Source organism: Mustela putorius, unplaced genomic scaffold (assembly GCF_011764305.1).
Source record: "Mustela putorius furo isolate JIRA1106 unplaced genomic scaffold, ASM1176430v1.1 tig00000083_pilon_pilon_pilon, whole genome shotgun sequence".
Classification (NCBI taxonomy): Eukaryota; Metazoa; Chordata; class Mammalia; order Carnivora; family Mustelidae; genus Mustela; species Mustela putorius.
The window spans coordinates 28,310,625-28,328,028 of record NW_025421273.1 but is presented as its reverse complement, the minus strand read 5'-3'; positions in this window follow the sequence as shown (position 1 = coordinate 28,328,028).

The following is a 17,404-nucleotide window of genomic DNA, read 5'->3' as shown; positions in this document are numbered from 1 at the left end:
GCCACCCAGGCACCCCCGTTCTACTTAAATAAACTTACTAAGTTGCACTGTAAAAGACTGAAGAATTCTTTCTTGGTCATTGTGCTTGATGACCTCACAGCAGTATCAACAGATAATGAATTACAGAGATATATGGGAGGTTCTAAATCATTTTACAATGATAACAGTGGGGAAAATCCAAAAAGTTAAATTTCCAATATCTCTTCCTTAAGTGATCACATTAATATGGCTGGTGTTCACCCATACTGCAAATATTCTCCACCTACCCTTGATGTGAATGGAAAAATCCAAGCTTCCTTTAGGTTGTTAGTGTTTCACTTACAGTCCAGTTTATTGGAGTATTTGGTCTCTTCAATCATAGGAGAAATAACTCCTGAGGTGAGATGCTTACTGATTCCTGAACTAACTTACCCTCAAGGCTCCAGTGGAGTAAGATCCCGGTTAAGGTGAACATTGTCCACAGCAGCCCCTCGAAACTACTTTGCCTGACTAATCCAGCTTTTAGCCTTAACAATCTTCCCCCCATTAATAGACTGTAGCTTCTCAATTATCTGGCCATCTGTTCTGTGTTTTTCTTGCACAACCTCTCCGTCTCGCTAATAGTCAGAGCATGCTTCCAAACCACAAACATTTTCCTGTTGATTGCATGCCTGGGTCTTGAATTTCATATTAACTCATGTTCTATATAAGGGACCACCAACTCTGTTCTTTTCTTGTGTAAGGAAACTACTTGTAATGAAATTTAACTCAGTTCATTACAAATTGACAACTCAGGAAGAATATATGATGGGGAGAGACGCCATTGTAAAGACTTTGGACTAGTTCCTAGAGATTTCTCAATGACTTCCCATTGACTTCCTCTCTTACTTTAAGAAGGTGCCCTACTCCCAGGGCACCCGACTGGCTCAGTAGGTAGAGTGTGTGACTCTTGATGTTAGGATTGTGGGATCCAGCCTTATGTTGGGTGTAGAGATTACTTAGAAGAAGAAGAAGGAGAAGGGGAGGGAGAAGGAGAAGGAGGAAGGGGAAGAGGAAGAGGAAGAAACTTGTTAACTTGTGCTGGCTTCCTTAAAAGGTAGATTATAATGTCTCCCTGCACACTTAGAAGACAGCTTCCAACAGGGATAGCTGTGTCATCATTGTAGATTACTTAGAAGAAGAAGAAGGAGAAGGGGAGGGAGAAGGAGAAGGAGGAAGGGGAAGAGGAAGAGGAGGAGTGGGGAGGGGGAGGGGGAGGAGGAGCTCCTCTTTGGCATTTTCTTCTAAGATGGAATTCAGGACTCTCCATAGCACAGCTAGAACCAGACTTAAACATTAAAAATAATTTAGCAAGTACTAAGAGTGAAAAGATACTAACAGGGCTAGAAATAGCAGAAGTAACCTGCTACAAAATAATCAACATTATGCTACGCAATGTCACCTACTGGAGTTTCTTGCTGAAATTTGTGCTTGACTGGTTCCTAGTCTCTGCCTGGCCCCAGATCTGCCTCAATGGAGCAAAAGTCGTTTTCTTCTGACTACCTAGAAATTTACTAGTGCATAAATGGACTCTTTGGAGATCAGATGTGGTAATACTATTCCCAAAGAAAGATGAAAACGCCCCTTCCCACCTGCCTAAGCTCTGTCAAAGACAAAAAGTGAACAAGTGAGAAGAATGATTTTATTCATACTATAACAGCAGGAAGAGCATCTAGATCTGAAGATGAGTTTCTCAGGAGGGTAGTTTCACCTTAGACTTTTAAATGGAGAAGTAGTTAAGTTATAGATGGGGTGATTTACTGTTGGAATAGTTTTTACAGTCAGAGGAAATATCAGTCAGCTCAACAGGAAATGCTTATGTCTGGGTCCAGCTAGTTCAGAGAACATACATTTTTAATGTTAGCTAAACATTCATGAGACAAAGAATTAGAAATTGGCTAGGGGGAAAATGGTGTCTGGCCTTGTTAGCAGATTCAGGCAACAGGGGAAAGCTATGCGTTTGACCTTGTCACATCTCCCTTTGCTCTTGTTGAAGTCATACATAAGGTTGTCCTTAAATAACTACAAGGGAAACAAAGCAATGGGGAATGTCCAGATGTGATACACCTTTGTCAGTGCAGATTTGATCTTGGTGTTTAAAGCTATCAGCTCAAATTCAGCCTCTATGTAGTTGGAAGTTAGTTGGAAATTCTGTTGTTTGGGGGTCACACTGTTGAATCATATTCTGAGACAATGACTGCATGGTAACATTTAAGACTATGGACAGGATGCATCACTTAACTTCAAGGTATAACATTAGAGACAGAGGTTTAGTATCTTTGCAATATACCTCAAAGCCAAGATCCTGTATTCCTATTTCCCATCCAGAAAAACATGCCTGATAGGCCATTTGGATCAACTTTAAGAGCGCCAAGTAGCCTTTCCTTGAGTTTAGTGGTTGACTGCTATACTTGGTCTATGATGTTAATCCAAGTGCAACAAGAAGTGTTGGTTATGGAGCAGACACTTCCCTGTCCAGCTGGGAAGAGGTTGAGAGCTATGTGATTTTTGCAACACCACTAGCCAGTGAATTTAGGCTTATTTGTTGGTTTTATGGCAGAAATGGTATCATTTATGATATTTTCCCAGGTTAAGAGAACTTTCTATTTTTTCAGATTGTATAATTTCCATTATATAATGGGTTTAGTGGCCTTTATAGCACACATAAAGAGAGAATGGATGACCCTCCCCCTTGAGGAGTTCTCCTGAATTACTTGCAATTGATGCATTTTGAAGTCACCACTTAAATCTCCAGATGACACAGGGTCAATAGGAGAACTGGTGAATTTAAATAATTGGAAGTCCCAGATAATTTTCCCAAAGATGGAGTGGAAAGAAATTGGTGTGGGGAAGGCAGGTGTAAGCTTACTACCACATAAAAAGTAATCTACTTGGCAGGGGGAAACAGAAACTTGGGGGGGGTATAGGAATTAATAATAATAGTTGGAGTTCACCATGGGGTAGATCTCGCAGGAGGCCATAGTCATTGCTTAGAATTCAACAAAGTCTGCAAGGTTAATTGAAAAGTAGTGAAGGAGAAGATGGTTATTAGAAATAAAAGTGCTGATGTGTGTGTATTTTCTTTCTTACACCTGTCCCTGAAGAAGTAGAGTCATGAATTTTCAAGATTTCAAGAGAAGCATTAATTATGTTGGGAATTAAGTTCCAGGTAGTACATGCTGAGAGGTTGAGGTTGATGAAGTGAGAGTAGTTGAATTACCAATACAGACCATTAAGGACAAAGTCTCCCTAGGATGTGTTGAGGGGAACAGCAATGGGGTGTCTATACTGGTGGTCAGGTGAAGGATGGGTTGAGAGTATAGGGATAGTTGGAAAAAATGGAACAGACAGAATGAAGGATTTCTGTTCTCTTTTTGTTTATATGGTGGGGCAGGAAAGGATTGAGAACAAAAAGGGGCAAAATCATGTTTAAGTTTTGGGTAATAAGAGGAACACTGGTTCAGAGATTGTTGGAAGAGGAGAAGCAGCTTGACAAAAAGTAAACAAAGATACCAGGGATTAACCAGACTAACTGTGCAGGGTCTTAGGTAGAAACTGACCATTTCGTGATGCTCTGTGTCTGTTTGGTGGGTCTTGGGAAAGCAATATACTTCATGCTGTTGTCTGCGTTTTAGGGCTCTCGAAAGAGCCTCAGTTTAAGGTCTTCTGTTAGATCAGATTTCTATTCAGAATGAAGCTGGCATTTTCCTTAATCATGCAGTGTGAGTCCAAGGTTGTACCCCTTGTAGATTTGCAGCACTACTGGTGGTTAGGAGGACAGAGTTCGGTCCCTTCCACCTGGACTCAGGATCACTTTTTCAATCCTGTCTTTTCCAGAAAACGGGGTATCCAATCTGGAAACCATGGGAATGTAGGGGTGGGCTGTCTGGGGAAAACAGAATTGACCTGCTGGTGATAAGTATGAGTGTTATTTAATAAGACCTTGGCAGTATTTAAGTTTATTGGACTGAATCAAATTACATGTCCTAAGGTCCACGAGGAGTAATGGATCTTCAGTTTCCTGCCTATAATTATTTCATAAAGGCTGAAGTGAGAGAAGCAAATAATGATCAGTGCTAAAGGAATGACTTTGATCCCAGGCAAATGTGAGTTCCTCGGGGAATTTGGTTGGTTTGGCCCATTCCCCTCTTCCAGAGGACTAAGAATGGTAGGAAGAATGCAATTTTGTGAGAGCAGTAGTACCTGTTGAACATTCTTGCCAGTGAACTGAGTGCCCCTGTTGCTATAGAGGAAAGAAAGGACTAAGTATTTACTGTTCCACCATGGTGGCAGAGCCCGTTTTCAGGGAAATATTTCATCTGTCCTGCAAATATGAAGACTATGGTTTAGAACATACTCCTACCCAAGAAACCTTGAGAATTGAATAAAATCCATTTACCAGTGGAGAAATGAGCCAGAAGCATCTGGCTCTCATCCTTGTCCCACATTTATGTTTTCACCAGGATTGTGTTTCTAGTGGAGTGAGCAAGGGGAGGTTATCTGCTCAGTATGAAGGCAGGTGCATTCCCACTAATATCTCTGCAGGAGAGCTTTATTTCCTTGGTCATGATGTGTAATCTCACAGAAGCTAAGGACTAAATTGCAGGCAGGAGAAGAAGACAGACTGACCTGGGTGTATCCAAAACTCATTTGAGTGGATAAAAATCCATCATTTTCAATTAGCTTTTTTAGCTTCAGATGCTACCAGTTCCTATGCCTTAAATTCCTTAAGTAGAGAGGGTGCCTGTCTGGCTCAGTCGGTAGAGCATGCAACTCTTTTTTTTTTTTAATTAATTAATTAATTTATTTATTTTAATAAGTTAATTTATTTATTTTCAAAAAACAGTATTCATTATTTTTTCACCACACCCAGTGCTTCATGCAATCCGTGCCCTCCAAATACCCACCACCCGGTACCCCAACCTCCCTCCCCCTTGCCACTTCAAACCCCTCAGATTGTTTTTTGGAGGTAGAGCATGCAACTCTTGATCTTGGGGTTGTGAATTCGAGGCCCATGTGGGTGTAGAGATTACTCAAAAATAAAATCCTCCAAAAAAATTCTTTAAGTAGAATTTCAGTGTCTAAAGGAGACTCAGCAAGGGAGAGTAAGTGGCAGTTGACAAGCAGGGTTCTTGGAAAGCAGCTGTGTTAGTGTATTTGTCAGCCAAGGAGTTTTCTTTAGCTTCAAGAGTCTGGCTACTAGTCTGGGGTTTGATTTTGAGAATTTTTCTTGGAATGCCTGGAGATTACAGATTTTTATCTTGCCCTTGTCATCAACATCTGAGGGCCTGTAAGTGTTTATGTCTTTTGGCTGATCCTATTACAGCTGATCCTTTCTAGAAGATCCTGATTGATCTATGTCTCAAATTAGGTAAAAAGTGGTAATATGAAAGACTTGATGCCAAGTCATCACCATGAGTTAGTTTTATGTCAAGGCTGCATTTTGTAGAGAAATAATATTGATTTACTGAAAGGGGGTCATCAGATCATCTTGGGTGTAAAACACTTAGAAGAAATTTGCATGACCTCATTGCTTAAATTAACATCAGGTATCTGGGGACAAATACAGATAATAACAGACTGTAAAAAGAGTCGTACCACACTCTGGCCTACTTGTTGTAATGGTCCCAAGGTCACTTCAGGCTAAGGCCTCCAGAAGCATTCAAAATGCATTTCAAGAATTCATATTGATTCTGCAGGCCGATATCAAAAGAACTTCTTGGGTTAGACTCTCTCTCAAAATGGCTCTAAGTGCTTATAATTGCATTTCAAACATCTGCTACAACAATCATCTCTGTGCTAGTTTTTGCAACACATGGATTGACAGACACCATCCTTACTGACAATAGTTCTGATTCAACCTCAGCATGAGTGGTGAAAATTTGTAGTTGGGAACCTTATCTGAGCTGTCACTATTATGTCTTATCAAACCCAAGCAAATGGCCATCCACGGATGGTGCAGACTACTAAGATTGCCTTAAATAAGAATGTTGGAAGAACTGGACTCCAATATTTGCCAGATTTTTTTTTTTTTGTCCCCAGGGTTAACATTTTCATTTTCAACAACTGGAATCGAATTTTCTGAATTAATTATTGGGGGGAGGAAAAAAGGGGGGTGACAATTCAAGACCTGCTGGGATGGTCTCTTCTAGAGCAGAAATCAGTTTACCATCTATTTTTATGAAGTCCACAAGCTAAGATGGTCCTCTATAGTCTGCATTTTTTAAAATAGAAAGAAAATCAAAAGAGGAATAACATTTCAGGACATGTGAAAATTATATGAAATTCAGTGTCCCCAAATAAAGTTTACTTGGAACACAGTGGCACTCATTAGTTTATGTATTATCTATCACTACTTTGACCATGGTCGTTGTAACCGAGACTTCATTGCAGGCAAAGGCTGAAATATTTACCACTTGGTTCTTTACAGAAAAAGACCCCTGCTTTAGCATGCTGATGGTAAAGAAAATCTCTCTCTGGAAGTCAGTCCCATATTTTTACCTTTTTTTTGCCAAGGGGCACAGTTTTGCTGGAGACTATAGAGGACCAGACTTGATATTTTTCTCTAAAAGACAGAAATGGGCAAAGGCCCCAGTTCAATGATTGATTGATAAGGTCTTCTTCCATTAAGACTTGGTGACAACAGAATCCTTAAATATGCCTCCCCCGGTGCCATCTGGCGTGGCATTTTTAGCTCTGTCTTCTAAAATCTGAGCAGAGACACAAAGAAAAGAATCATTTTCTTTGATTCCTATAATAGCTGCAGAGAAGTCAGCTGAAATTTCCATACTTATTAGTAAAAACTCAGAGACACTCTTATAATAAGCCATGCCATAAATGGGAAAAGGATTCTGTTAACTCAGTGGTGGTGGGGGTACGGGGTAGAGGGAGGATGGAGTGTGGCAGGTAAGGTATGGAGCAAAGGTGATTTCGTGCTTTAAGTGTTAATGCTTTAGGTTCCTTTGGTGTTTAAATTGGTGTTCAGCATCTTTGGTGTTCCAGGAGGTAATTTAAGAAGGGTTCATTTAAAATAGATATCATTCTTGATAAATAACAAATCTTACTTTTCATGAAGTGATCTCGTTAACTTTGTAACACAAGGAGAAATTAAATAATGGTAGGGCTCAATCAGCAATCACTTATTATTACATTATTCACTTGTGAAAGGCTTTATTCAGCTTGTGTAATTCTCTGCTGCCAACTTCTCCTCTTGTGCTTTCTCTGCTGCCTTCTCTTCTCGCACCACTTAAAAGCTGACTTTAAGATAGATGATCACCAATCCCTTTTCCTTTCTCACTTTAATTTTCCTACTTGGGACATCTCATCCTTATCTATGCTTCAAATAAAATGTTTATGCTCTGACTTTGAAAAAAAATTAATCTCCAGTCCTTGCTGAAAACTCCAGGCTATAACGGTGCCTACCCAACAGTGCCACCTGAATTTTTAAAATGGACTTCAGGGCAGCCTGGATATCACAGTGGGTTCAGCATCTGACTCTTGGTTTCAGCTCAGGTCATGATCTCAGGGTAGAGCGTGGAGTCTGCTTGGAATCTCTCTCTCCCTCCACCCCTACCCACCGCACTTACGCGCTCTCTTAAGTAAATACATAAATCTTTAAAAAATAAAAATAATGTAAATAAAATAAAATGGGCTTCTCAGCATGTCCAGTGAGTGTTCCTGATCCTCCCATGCAGATTCGTCTTCCTCCAAGTCTTCCTGTCTTAATGAAAGTTATCCCTAAGCAGCTGGGCAAACCAGAACACTGGGAGTCATCCTTGACATCACCCTCTCCCTCATGCCTTCCATCTGAATGACTACAAAAAAATGAGTCGTATAGTTTTTAAAATATTGTATCATTCATATGCCCACTGCTCTTCATCTCCATCCCCATCCTCCTTGTTTAAGCTACCAGAATGATTTCTCATCTCCCGTTACAGACACCTAACTTGTCTCCCAGAATCTAACTTCTGTACACTTTCCATTCCCCTCTAACCTCTAAGCAGGAGCTCAAAGAAGCATATAAACCTGCAACTTCTCTTGAGTCTTCCCTCTCCTATAAACCCTTCAGTGGCTTCCAACTGCTATTAAGGTGAACAGCATTCTTAATGACCAAAGTCACAAACCCTGCAAGATCTGACCTTGGCCTGTCTCACTGGTCTCTTTGGATGGCAATCTCCCCTCTTTTGGAGTCCTTGCCAGATTGGTCTTTTCTTATTTTCCCAAATGTTCTATTTTCTTTTAGGCGGCAGGAACTTTCCACAGGCAGCTTTCCCTGAGTTCAGCTAAAATGCCACTCACAATAGAACCCCCTCAAGACTAGCTAAGTCCATCAGAGATATAAAGCCATTGCGCCTCAGAAGGGTTTTCTGGTCCTTAGTCTCCATCCCTAAGCGCCCAGGAATCTCCTTTGTTCATATGCAAATTTACTCACTTTGCTCTCCAAGACTGGCTCTACCTGTGGAGGAATGTTAAAAAGAGCCATTTTGTTCAACCCCTTAAACAAACAAACAAACAAACTAAAAAATGGGAGGTGAGGACTCCCTGGCAATGGATACCTTCTTGCTTGAGTGTTTTGACACCTAGATCATTAAGAGTCTTTCTTCAAGACATTGTTCCTGGAACAAATACGATGATTTACTATCTACTCCTGCCAAAAAAATTGAAAAATATATTTACAATTTTTGCTCTCAGCCTATTTTTAAAATCAGTCTGTCTTTTGAATAAAAAGTAAAGGTAGGTATAAAACTTGTAAAAATCAAGTAGTAAAAAAAATTACAGTATGAAATATAAGTCTCTTCACTGCTGATCCCTCTCCCAGCGGTAAATTTCATTATTTACAGTTTCTTTATATCCTTCCAAAAATACTCAGTATTCACAGTACAAACATACCCACACACACATTTATTTATGGAAATGGGGTCCACTATATCTCTCTTTTCACTTAACTAGGAGATAAACACAGATTACCATATAGAGCTCTTCTCATTCTTTCTTTAAGTTCACTTGAAATGTAGTGAACTCCGTTTGTGGTTTACCATATTTATTGAAACCACTCTCTTTTTTCAACTTACTAGTAGACATATATGTTATTTCCAGTCTTCTGTCATTACAAAAAAAAAAAAAGCACCAATGTTTTATGTGTGCTAGCTTTGCATACATGTAGGTACTGAATCTAAGGGGAAAATTCAAGGGAATTGAATTGTGATATCAAAGGATATTTGCTGTTAATCTTGCTGAAAGGTTGATTCCAAATTGTCCCATAAAAAAGATGTATTACTAATTTACCACCTGGTGACTATAGCTAATAATACTGTATCAGATACTTGAGTATTGCCAAGAAAGTGAATCTCAAATGTTCTCACCACACATATTTAAAAAAAGGAAACTATTGTGATGGGATGGAAACAGTGGCTAATGTTATGATGATAATCATTTTGCAACTCATAAATGTATTAAAGTAATAGATTGACACCTTAAACTTACACAATGTTATGTATCAATTACATCTCAATAAAGTCAGGGAAGAAAGCAAAAAAACCAAAACCAGAAACAATCATATTAATTTATATTGCCTCTACAATTAAGAGAATGTTGGTTTCTTAACACTTAAAAGTCACCAAATAATATCTAACTCTCTAATTTTTTTTAATTTGAAGAGTTAAAGTTAGTATCCTGATTTTTATTGATAAGTTTTTTTTGTTTTTGCTTGCATTCCTTTAATTATTTAGTGAGGCTAATCATTCCTTCATATCACACTTTCATATCATATCATTTTTATTTTTCTCTGTGAGTCAGCTGTCCATATAGTTTACCTGTTTTTCTTAAATACTTCAATGTTTTCTCACTGATTTTTAAGTTTTTTAATATATTATTCTTCTACCATATATAGTGCAAAGTCTTTTAGCAACTTGATTTTTTATTTTTTTATCATATTTGTTCAGGCAGAATTTAAAATTTTATGAGACAAAATATATCATTTTGAGCTTTGTGTCTTGCTGTGGTATATATCGTATGCACACATATCATCTAGATGATTATAGACATGCATATAAATATTATTTTTAAACATGTTTTATGATAATATTTTTATATTTACATCTTTGATCTCTCTCTTATGAAAGAGGGGGATTTGGTGATAAGCAGTGAGTAATAATGGCTGGTAAATTTTAAATAGTAATTATCCCTTTGCCAAAGGAATTTAAGGAGCTCCACAACAGTAATTAAATGAGTATGTGTTTGTTCTTCCCATCTGACAACAACTACCTTGATGGTAGTCACCAAGTGTATTTTATTCGTTTGATTTGTCCTTAGCATTTAGAAAAGCGCTTTACACACAACAGACTCAGGAATTATAGTCATTCATTTATTTGATTATATGGATATATTCCTAAAAGAATACTTAATTTTTAAATTATATTAGTAACTCATGTACATTATAAAAATGGAAAATAATAATATAAAGAGAAATATAAAGAAGACATTAAAATTTGCAGGCAAGCCTCCCATCTAGAGATAACCATGACTCACATTTAGTGAATCTTCCTTCCTATTATTTTCTCTGTGTAATATGCTAGTAGGGGTAAAGATAGCATAGTGGAGAGCTTTCTTTTTCTACCATCAAATATGTATTTGGGGAACTCACCTTATCCGACACTATTTCCAGTAGATGTTCGTTCTTCCTTCCTTCCTTCCTTCCTTAAATAAGGTGTTCTAAAACTTGGTTTTCTTCCTTCCTCCTTCCCTTTCTCCCTTCCTCTCTTTTTCTCTTTGCTTTCTTGCGTTCCTTATTGAAGTGTAATTGACCCACATTACATTAGCTTTAGGTGTGGAAGTGTATTTTCAACCCAGGCCAGGTTCGTCACAGAGGGACTTTTTGCCCCTTCTCCTTTCCTCTCCTGTGACCCAAGACAAGCCAATCATCTCTCTCACGGGGAATGCTGGGAAAGGGGATTGTTTTGTTATTTTTATTTTTTATTGGAATTTTACAGTGTGAGAATGATGGAAGGGTTGAGCTGTTGATGGCTTTCCAACTGCAGAGTGAATAGTTCTTGCCAGCAAACAAAGCCAACGAAGTGTAAAGAGATGGGAAGAGAGACACCTAGGAACACTGCTTCAGCACCTAGATCCAACTCTACCTGAAACAACTTCTTATTAACATGAACCAATATATTCCTTTTTGTGTTTCGGCTAGTTGGAGTTATCTTTCTGTCACTTTCACCTGAAATAATTTTGACTATAATAGGAGTAGTTTATAACTCCATAGACTTTCATGGTGTTATGGGCACAAACCCACGAACACTTGACTCTTGACTTCCTCCTTTCAGAGTTCTGCAAGGAGGAGGTTAGGGGTGTGAATGCACCAAGAAAAGAATGTTCTTAGCTGAGGGAGTAAGAAATAACCCCGAATGGGATCAAGGAAAGGTGAATGACAGCACTGGACGGTGCCTTAGAAAGAATCTCTCTCTTCCCTTAAGACTATATATTGAGATTTTAACTGCCAGAGAGGTTGTTTTTATTATATAGTCCCATCAGAAGGGACTGAGTTTTATATCATGAAGATTAGGGAAGTTAATTAAGTGGATTTAGAATTTAAAATACAGAGCTTTTACAGCCAAACAGCCTTCAAATAGATGAGTAACTTTTCTTGATAGGGACAGACAGGAGTCAGACTGCTAGAATTTTATCATTTAGAATCTAGCAGTGATAGCATCATATATTCAAATAGTGGGTTTTCTTTTTTAATATTTTATTTTTTATTTTAGAAAGAGAGAAATAGAGAAAGAGAGCATGAGTAGAGGGAGGGACAGAAAGAGAGGGAAAGAGTCCCAAGCAGACTCCACACAGAGCATGGAGCCCAACATGGGGCTCCACCTCATGACCCTGAGATCATGATCTAAACCAAAATCAAAAGTCGGATGATCAACTGAATGAGCCACTCAGACACCCCTATTATTCAAATAATTTTACAGGGTTAGTGCAAGTCTGAGAAATCTCAATGCATAGTCAACTGAGCTAAGAGAGGAGTTCATAAATAAAAGTTTTGCTTAAGTTACTGTACTGCAATTAAATTGTGGTTATTTTGTAGTCATGAAAAGACAAACTAATGAATGGAGAAATGTTATTAATTCTTTTGTTTATTTTTTCATTCACCTATTCAGTCAAGTATTTAAGGAGTGCCTACTGTATGCTATGCACCCTTCTAGTGCTGGCGACCTAGAAATAAACAAGACAAAGTCTTTCCCTTTGTAGAAGAGACATTCAGAAGCATCTCAATTACAATGAACTGAACTTAGAATGCATGTGTATCTGTACGTGATGGGGATTCTCTTGCAAAAAGAGGAGAAAAATTGAGGTAATTACCTGGACTAACAGAACTGTAAAATCAGTCAGTATGGAGAATATGTGTTTGCTTTTTTCTTTCTTTTTTTTTCTTTTTTTTTAGATTTCATTTACTTATTTGACAGAAAGAGAGATGGCAAGTAGGCAGAGAGGCAGGCAGAGAGATAGGGGGAAGCAGGCTCCCTGCTGAGCAGAGAGCCCAATGCAGGGCTTGATCCCAGGACTCTGAGATCATGACCTGAGCTGAAGGCAGAGGTTTAACCCACTGAGCCACCCAGGTGCCCAGGGCTTGCTTTTTTTTCTAAATTTTGTCTATGATTGCCTCAATTCTCCATTTTACCTTCCTAGGAGAACCATTGCCTAAGAATGTCCACACCACTAATTTTCTCAGAATTTAGAGATCTAGAGATGAAAGCAGCTGTATATATAATTGAAATGTCATGTTATTAAAGATGAGATGCTTTTGCAATTTCTAAAACTTATAATGATATGCTCTGGTTACCTAGAATGTTTTTCCCTGTGATTTCTTCCATGCATTACTTCTTTGCTTTTCCAATATTACTAAAATATAGGGGGCAATTATTAGTCCATTGATTCTGCCCGTAGAGAAACAGAGATATTTAGTAAGTGACTTATTTAAGTGCTAACTCATGACCAGATGATAAGAAAGTCTGATTGCAGGTTTATAAGGGAAACCAGCTAGACCTGCATTTTTCCCAGCTCTTCTGTACTGTCTTGTTCATGCACCAAGGGTATGACCTTAAAGACCTTCACATAACCTCTAGGTTTCAGCTTCTTCATCTGGAATATGAAGCAATGAGCTAGGTTCAGGTTCAACTAGCCTTCACTAGGCACCTATTGTGTGCGAGTCATGCTCCAGGAGCTTTCAGTGTTATCATATTCAATTTAATTAAATTTTAAATTAAATTAAACCTCACAATAGGAGCACCTGGGTGGTACAGTCCGATGAGTGTCCACTCATGCTCTCTCTCTGTAAAATAAATGAACCTTAAATTAAATCTCACAACAAATGAGAAAATCCAGGTCCCAAGAAATGAAGTAACTCGCTTAAGGAAACCCAGCTAGGTCGGTATATTAATCCAGATCTCCTGACTTCAAAAATCAATGCTTTTTCCTCCATATTTTCACATTTCCTCTATATTTTAGCATTCTATAAAGTTATACAAAAATATGCATGCATTCTGATTCATTGGCATATAAACTAAAAGAATTCCTGTTGCCCAAAACACATGGAATATAATGGAGGAATACTTAACATACCTAAATTAAAATTTAGAAGTTTGACTAAGTTTATTTAAATAACCTAAGTTTAGGATTTAGCAATGTTTGAGGTTTTTGAGTGATATAAGAGGGTGTTAAAAAATATGCTACCAAAAAAAAAAAGTTACAGAAATCCAAATACCAAGATGTTCATGTGTTATCAATATACTGATTCAGAGGTTGATTTGAAGTAGCAGTTATTTTGTTGAGAAATGTGTCATTTCAAATAGACCTTCCTGTTCCATACAGCTCAACAAATGGATTTTGATATGTTAACTGACACTAAGGAAGAAGGAAGCTACTGGGCTTTTTTTAAATATAGAAGGAAATTTTTTGATTGACATATCTGCTACTGTACCTATGATTAATTGTTACTAGTTGGCTGATTGTGATCAACATTGTTGGTACATAAGACTAAAACTTATAAGAACATAGCTGATACAACAAGACAGGTTATTAACATTGTCTTTGGGACACAGATACTCAGGCGATACTGCTATTTGGGGAAGATAGGTACATCTCTGGTGTGCACTACATTTCTAAATTTTGCCAAAGTCTTATGTTTCATCTGTCATGTAGCGTGTGTTCTGTTATTTTAAAATATTTAATTCTGTTGTAAAAATAGAAAAAAAGGAAGAAGAATAGATGACACTAAGTAGAGAAGCAAATAGCTTATGGCACATGGCAGACATAGGGAAAGAAAGTAGGGCACATGTGTGGTAAATAGATAAAAATGATGTGACAAGGGAGAAAATGACCTACAGGGAGAAAAGGATGGAAAACGGACTATGCACCAAATATTTACAGCTCACTAAGTACGCATAAGGCATATGAGGCACTCAATATTTATTGGGTTGAAAACCAGCTCTCCATTGGTGATATCCAATCTGGCCCTATGTATCCTCTATCCAAGAATCACCAATAAAACCCACGGCTGCTTCTCAGGCAAGTTGTCATCATGGTCAGGCACAATTGTTCCTGCATCTCTCTAAGAGAGTGAACAAGATGTTGGCCCCAGATACCTTCCGGCTGTTGGATCGCCTTGCTCAAACTTCAGCTCTGGTCCCGGTAAGCATGTCAGCAGTGGGAAAGATTGATGTGTCTGACTTCGAAGGGGCAGAGACAGATAGATGGACTCAGATAGTTCTCATGAACACCATGTGGCCCAATGTTCAGGTGGTGTGATCTTTTATCTGTTTGCATTCCATCCTGTGTGGGTTAACCAACCGCACCCCTTTCTTCTGCTTCTCACCAAGTGCTTTAAATGAATGTAATCAACTATGTGATTTGAGTATCTTTATTTGAATGGTGAGCCTGTTTGTTCCACAACCTCTCCGTAACCAGCCTGATCTTGTACTCTCATTGAGGTAATTCCCTACATGGCACTGCTGGCCAATTTTGGCCTCGTATTTCTTCTTTATATTTACAACTGATGGTAATTACACTGGAGTGGGCAAAGAATATAGCATTTCAGAAAGATAGTTGGTCATCTAAAGAGAGCACTTAACTGTCACAGGGATACATTCCAATAATAGTCTGTCTGTAGCAGACAAACAAAAAAATAATTCATGGTTCAGCAGGATCAACCCATAGTGCTTAAAAGCCAATTCTAGTTCAAACTCATTTCGAAAGATAAAATTTAGTGACTTGGTGAAGATCACTATTCCTAGTAACTAGTAAGCTAGAACAGGAGCCAGTGCTGCCTGAAGAGGCTAAGGGGTTATTTGAGATACTACTGCTGTTCCTATCTGGGTTCTGGGTCATGATTGCTCATGCATTCTAGCACATGCTATGTAATGACTAAAAATATGAACTACAGCTATCACATTTAACAGATAAACATTAAATGATGCAAGAATATACAGAGAATGTCCGTTTACTAACAGTGTATACAGGTGTCACTGAGACATTTCAAGGGCTGAAAATCACTCTTCTTTCCTGCTGTCAATTTAATCATGACATTATACATTGCCCTTCGATTCTAGAAAACTGAACTCCAGTTTTTCTTCTCAAGTTAGTTGGTTTTAGCTGGAAGTTCATGCCCAGGTATCGAAAATAGTTAACTCATAAAGGCTTTTACTTACCAGCTGATTATATATCTATATCAATACATATATATATCTAATAATATATAAAGAATTGTGTTGGATATTTGGAATTTAAAAATGACCAAAATTTAAACTATGTGAATCAACAAACATTTTGTACTTCTTTCCATGTACCAGACACTATTCTGGGAATTAGAAAACCATAACAGCAGTGCGTTAAACCAGAGAATATTCATTACCAATAAAAATAAATCCACAGCCTCAATTGCCAGCTCAACCATGATCTCAGTGACCCAAGTGGTGGCTTTTGTCCTTCCATTCACTCCTATTATTTTGGAATTTTCCTTTAGGCTTCTTACCTAGTGATCACAACATACCTGCTTCAGCTCCAGGTCTCCAGTCTCTACATTACCATCTCCAAAGCTGGGGGAGTGAGGGTGGTGGAAGAGATGTTCTTCTATAAGTCTACCACAGAAAATTTCAGTCCTGAGTCTTCTCTGCAGACTTCCCCTTGGATTATTGTTGATGAGCAAAACCTTCTGTGATGTTGAAACTATTCTGGAGTTTGTGCTCTCCAAAATGGTATTCACCAGCCACATATAGTTAGTGGGCACTTGGCTTGTGGATAGTTTGTTGAGAGAACTGAATTTTTAGTTTTATTTAATTATAATTAATTTACATTTAAATACTCCAGTGTTTCTAATGTCTACCATACTGGACAGTATGGTTCTTTTTGGCTAGAGGGAGGTTATGGTCATGCGGGGATGCAAAGGAGGCTGGGAAAATGATTAGCTTTTTCGGTCTCTAAGGAAGAAAAGGTTTGGGAATGACTCCTTGGCAGAAGCAACAGTGTCTGTGATAAAAAGTAGCTAAGAGTGTCATAGAGCTGGTGCTGTAGTATGGGAGGCTAACAACATAAAAATATAAACAAATAAATTTTAAAAGGGAGCTATCATCACGTTTGAACAAGCCATGTTATCTAGACTTAGTCTAGATGATTGGTCTAGATTTTAGAGTAATGAATAGGGAGTGATTGGAGGTAGGAGTAATTTAAGAAGGCAGCTGGAAAAACCTCTAGGAGCTCACAGTCTGGTAGAGAAAGAAGATAAGCATGTAAAATAAATCATTAACAATAAACCAGGTGGCATATACACACACACACACACATTTACTACATATTCACACATACATAGTTCTACATTGTTCCTATTTGGAGGGACAAAGCATTTGGTGTGTTTCTCCCATGTTTCCTACTAGCCTTAGGTAAAATAGCAAGACAAGATTCACAGCATAGAAGCTTTGGAATGTGGTCCACCAACCATCCTTAAAGCAACAACTGGTGCAACACAGTTTTATTGGACTATGTGTATACATACAACAGCTAACGAGCGATTTCTCATGGAGTTTCTATGGGGTGTTTTAAAGTGGGACAATCACAAACACAGCGAGAACTTTGAAAGGACCCATTACGTCCTACGACTTCAAATGCTATGATGTTCATGATGCCTGAGGGGGTATCAGCAGTAGACGGACCTGTCTGGCAAGAGGCTGAAAGGGCTGGGGTGGCTTAATTAAAGCAAAGGTTTTGATTGGACGGAGGGTAAGCGATGGTAAGTTTCAGACGGTATCATCCTCTGAGATTTTTCCAAGTGTAGACAGGACAGCTTGCCATTTTATGAACCCATACTGGTACAGAAATAATGATAAATGAGGGTCGG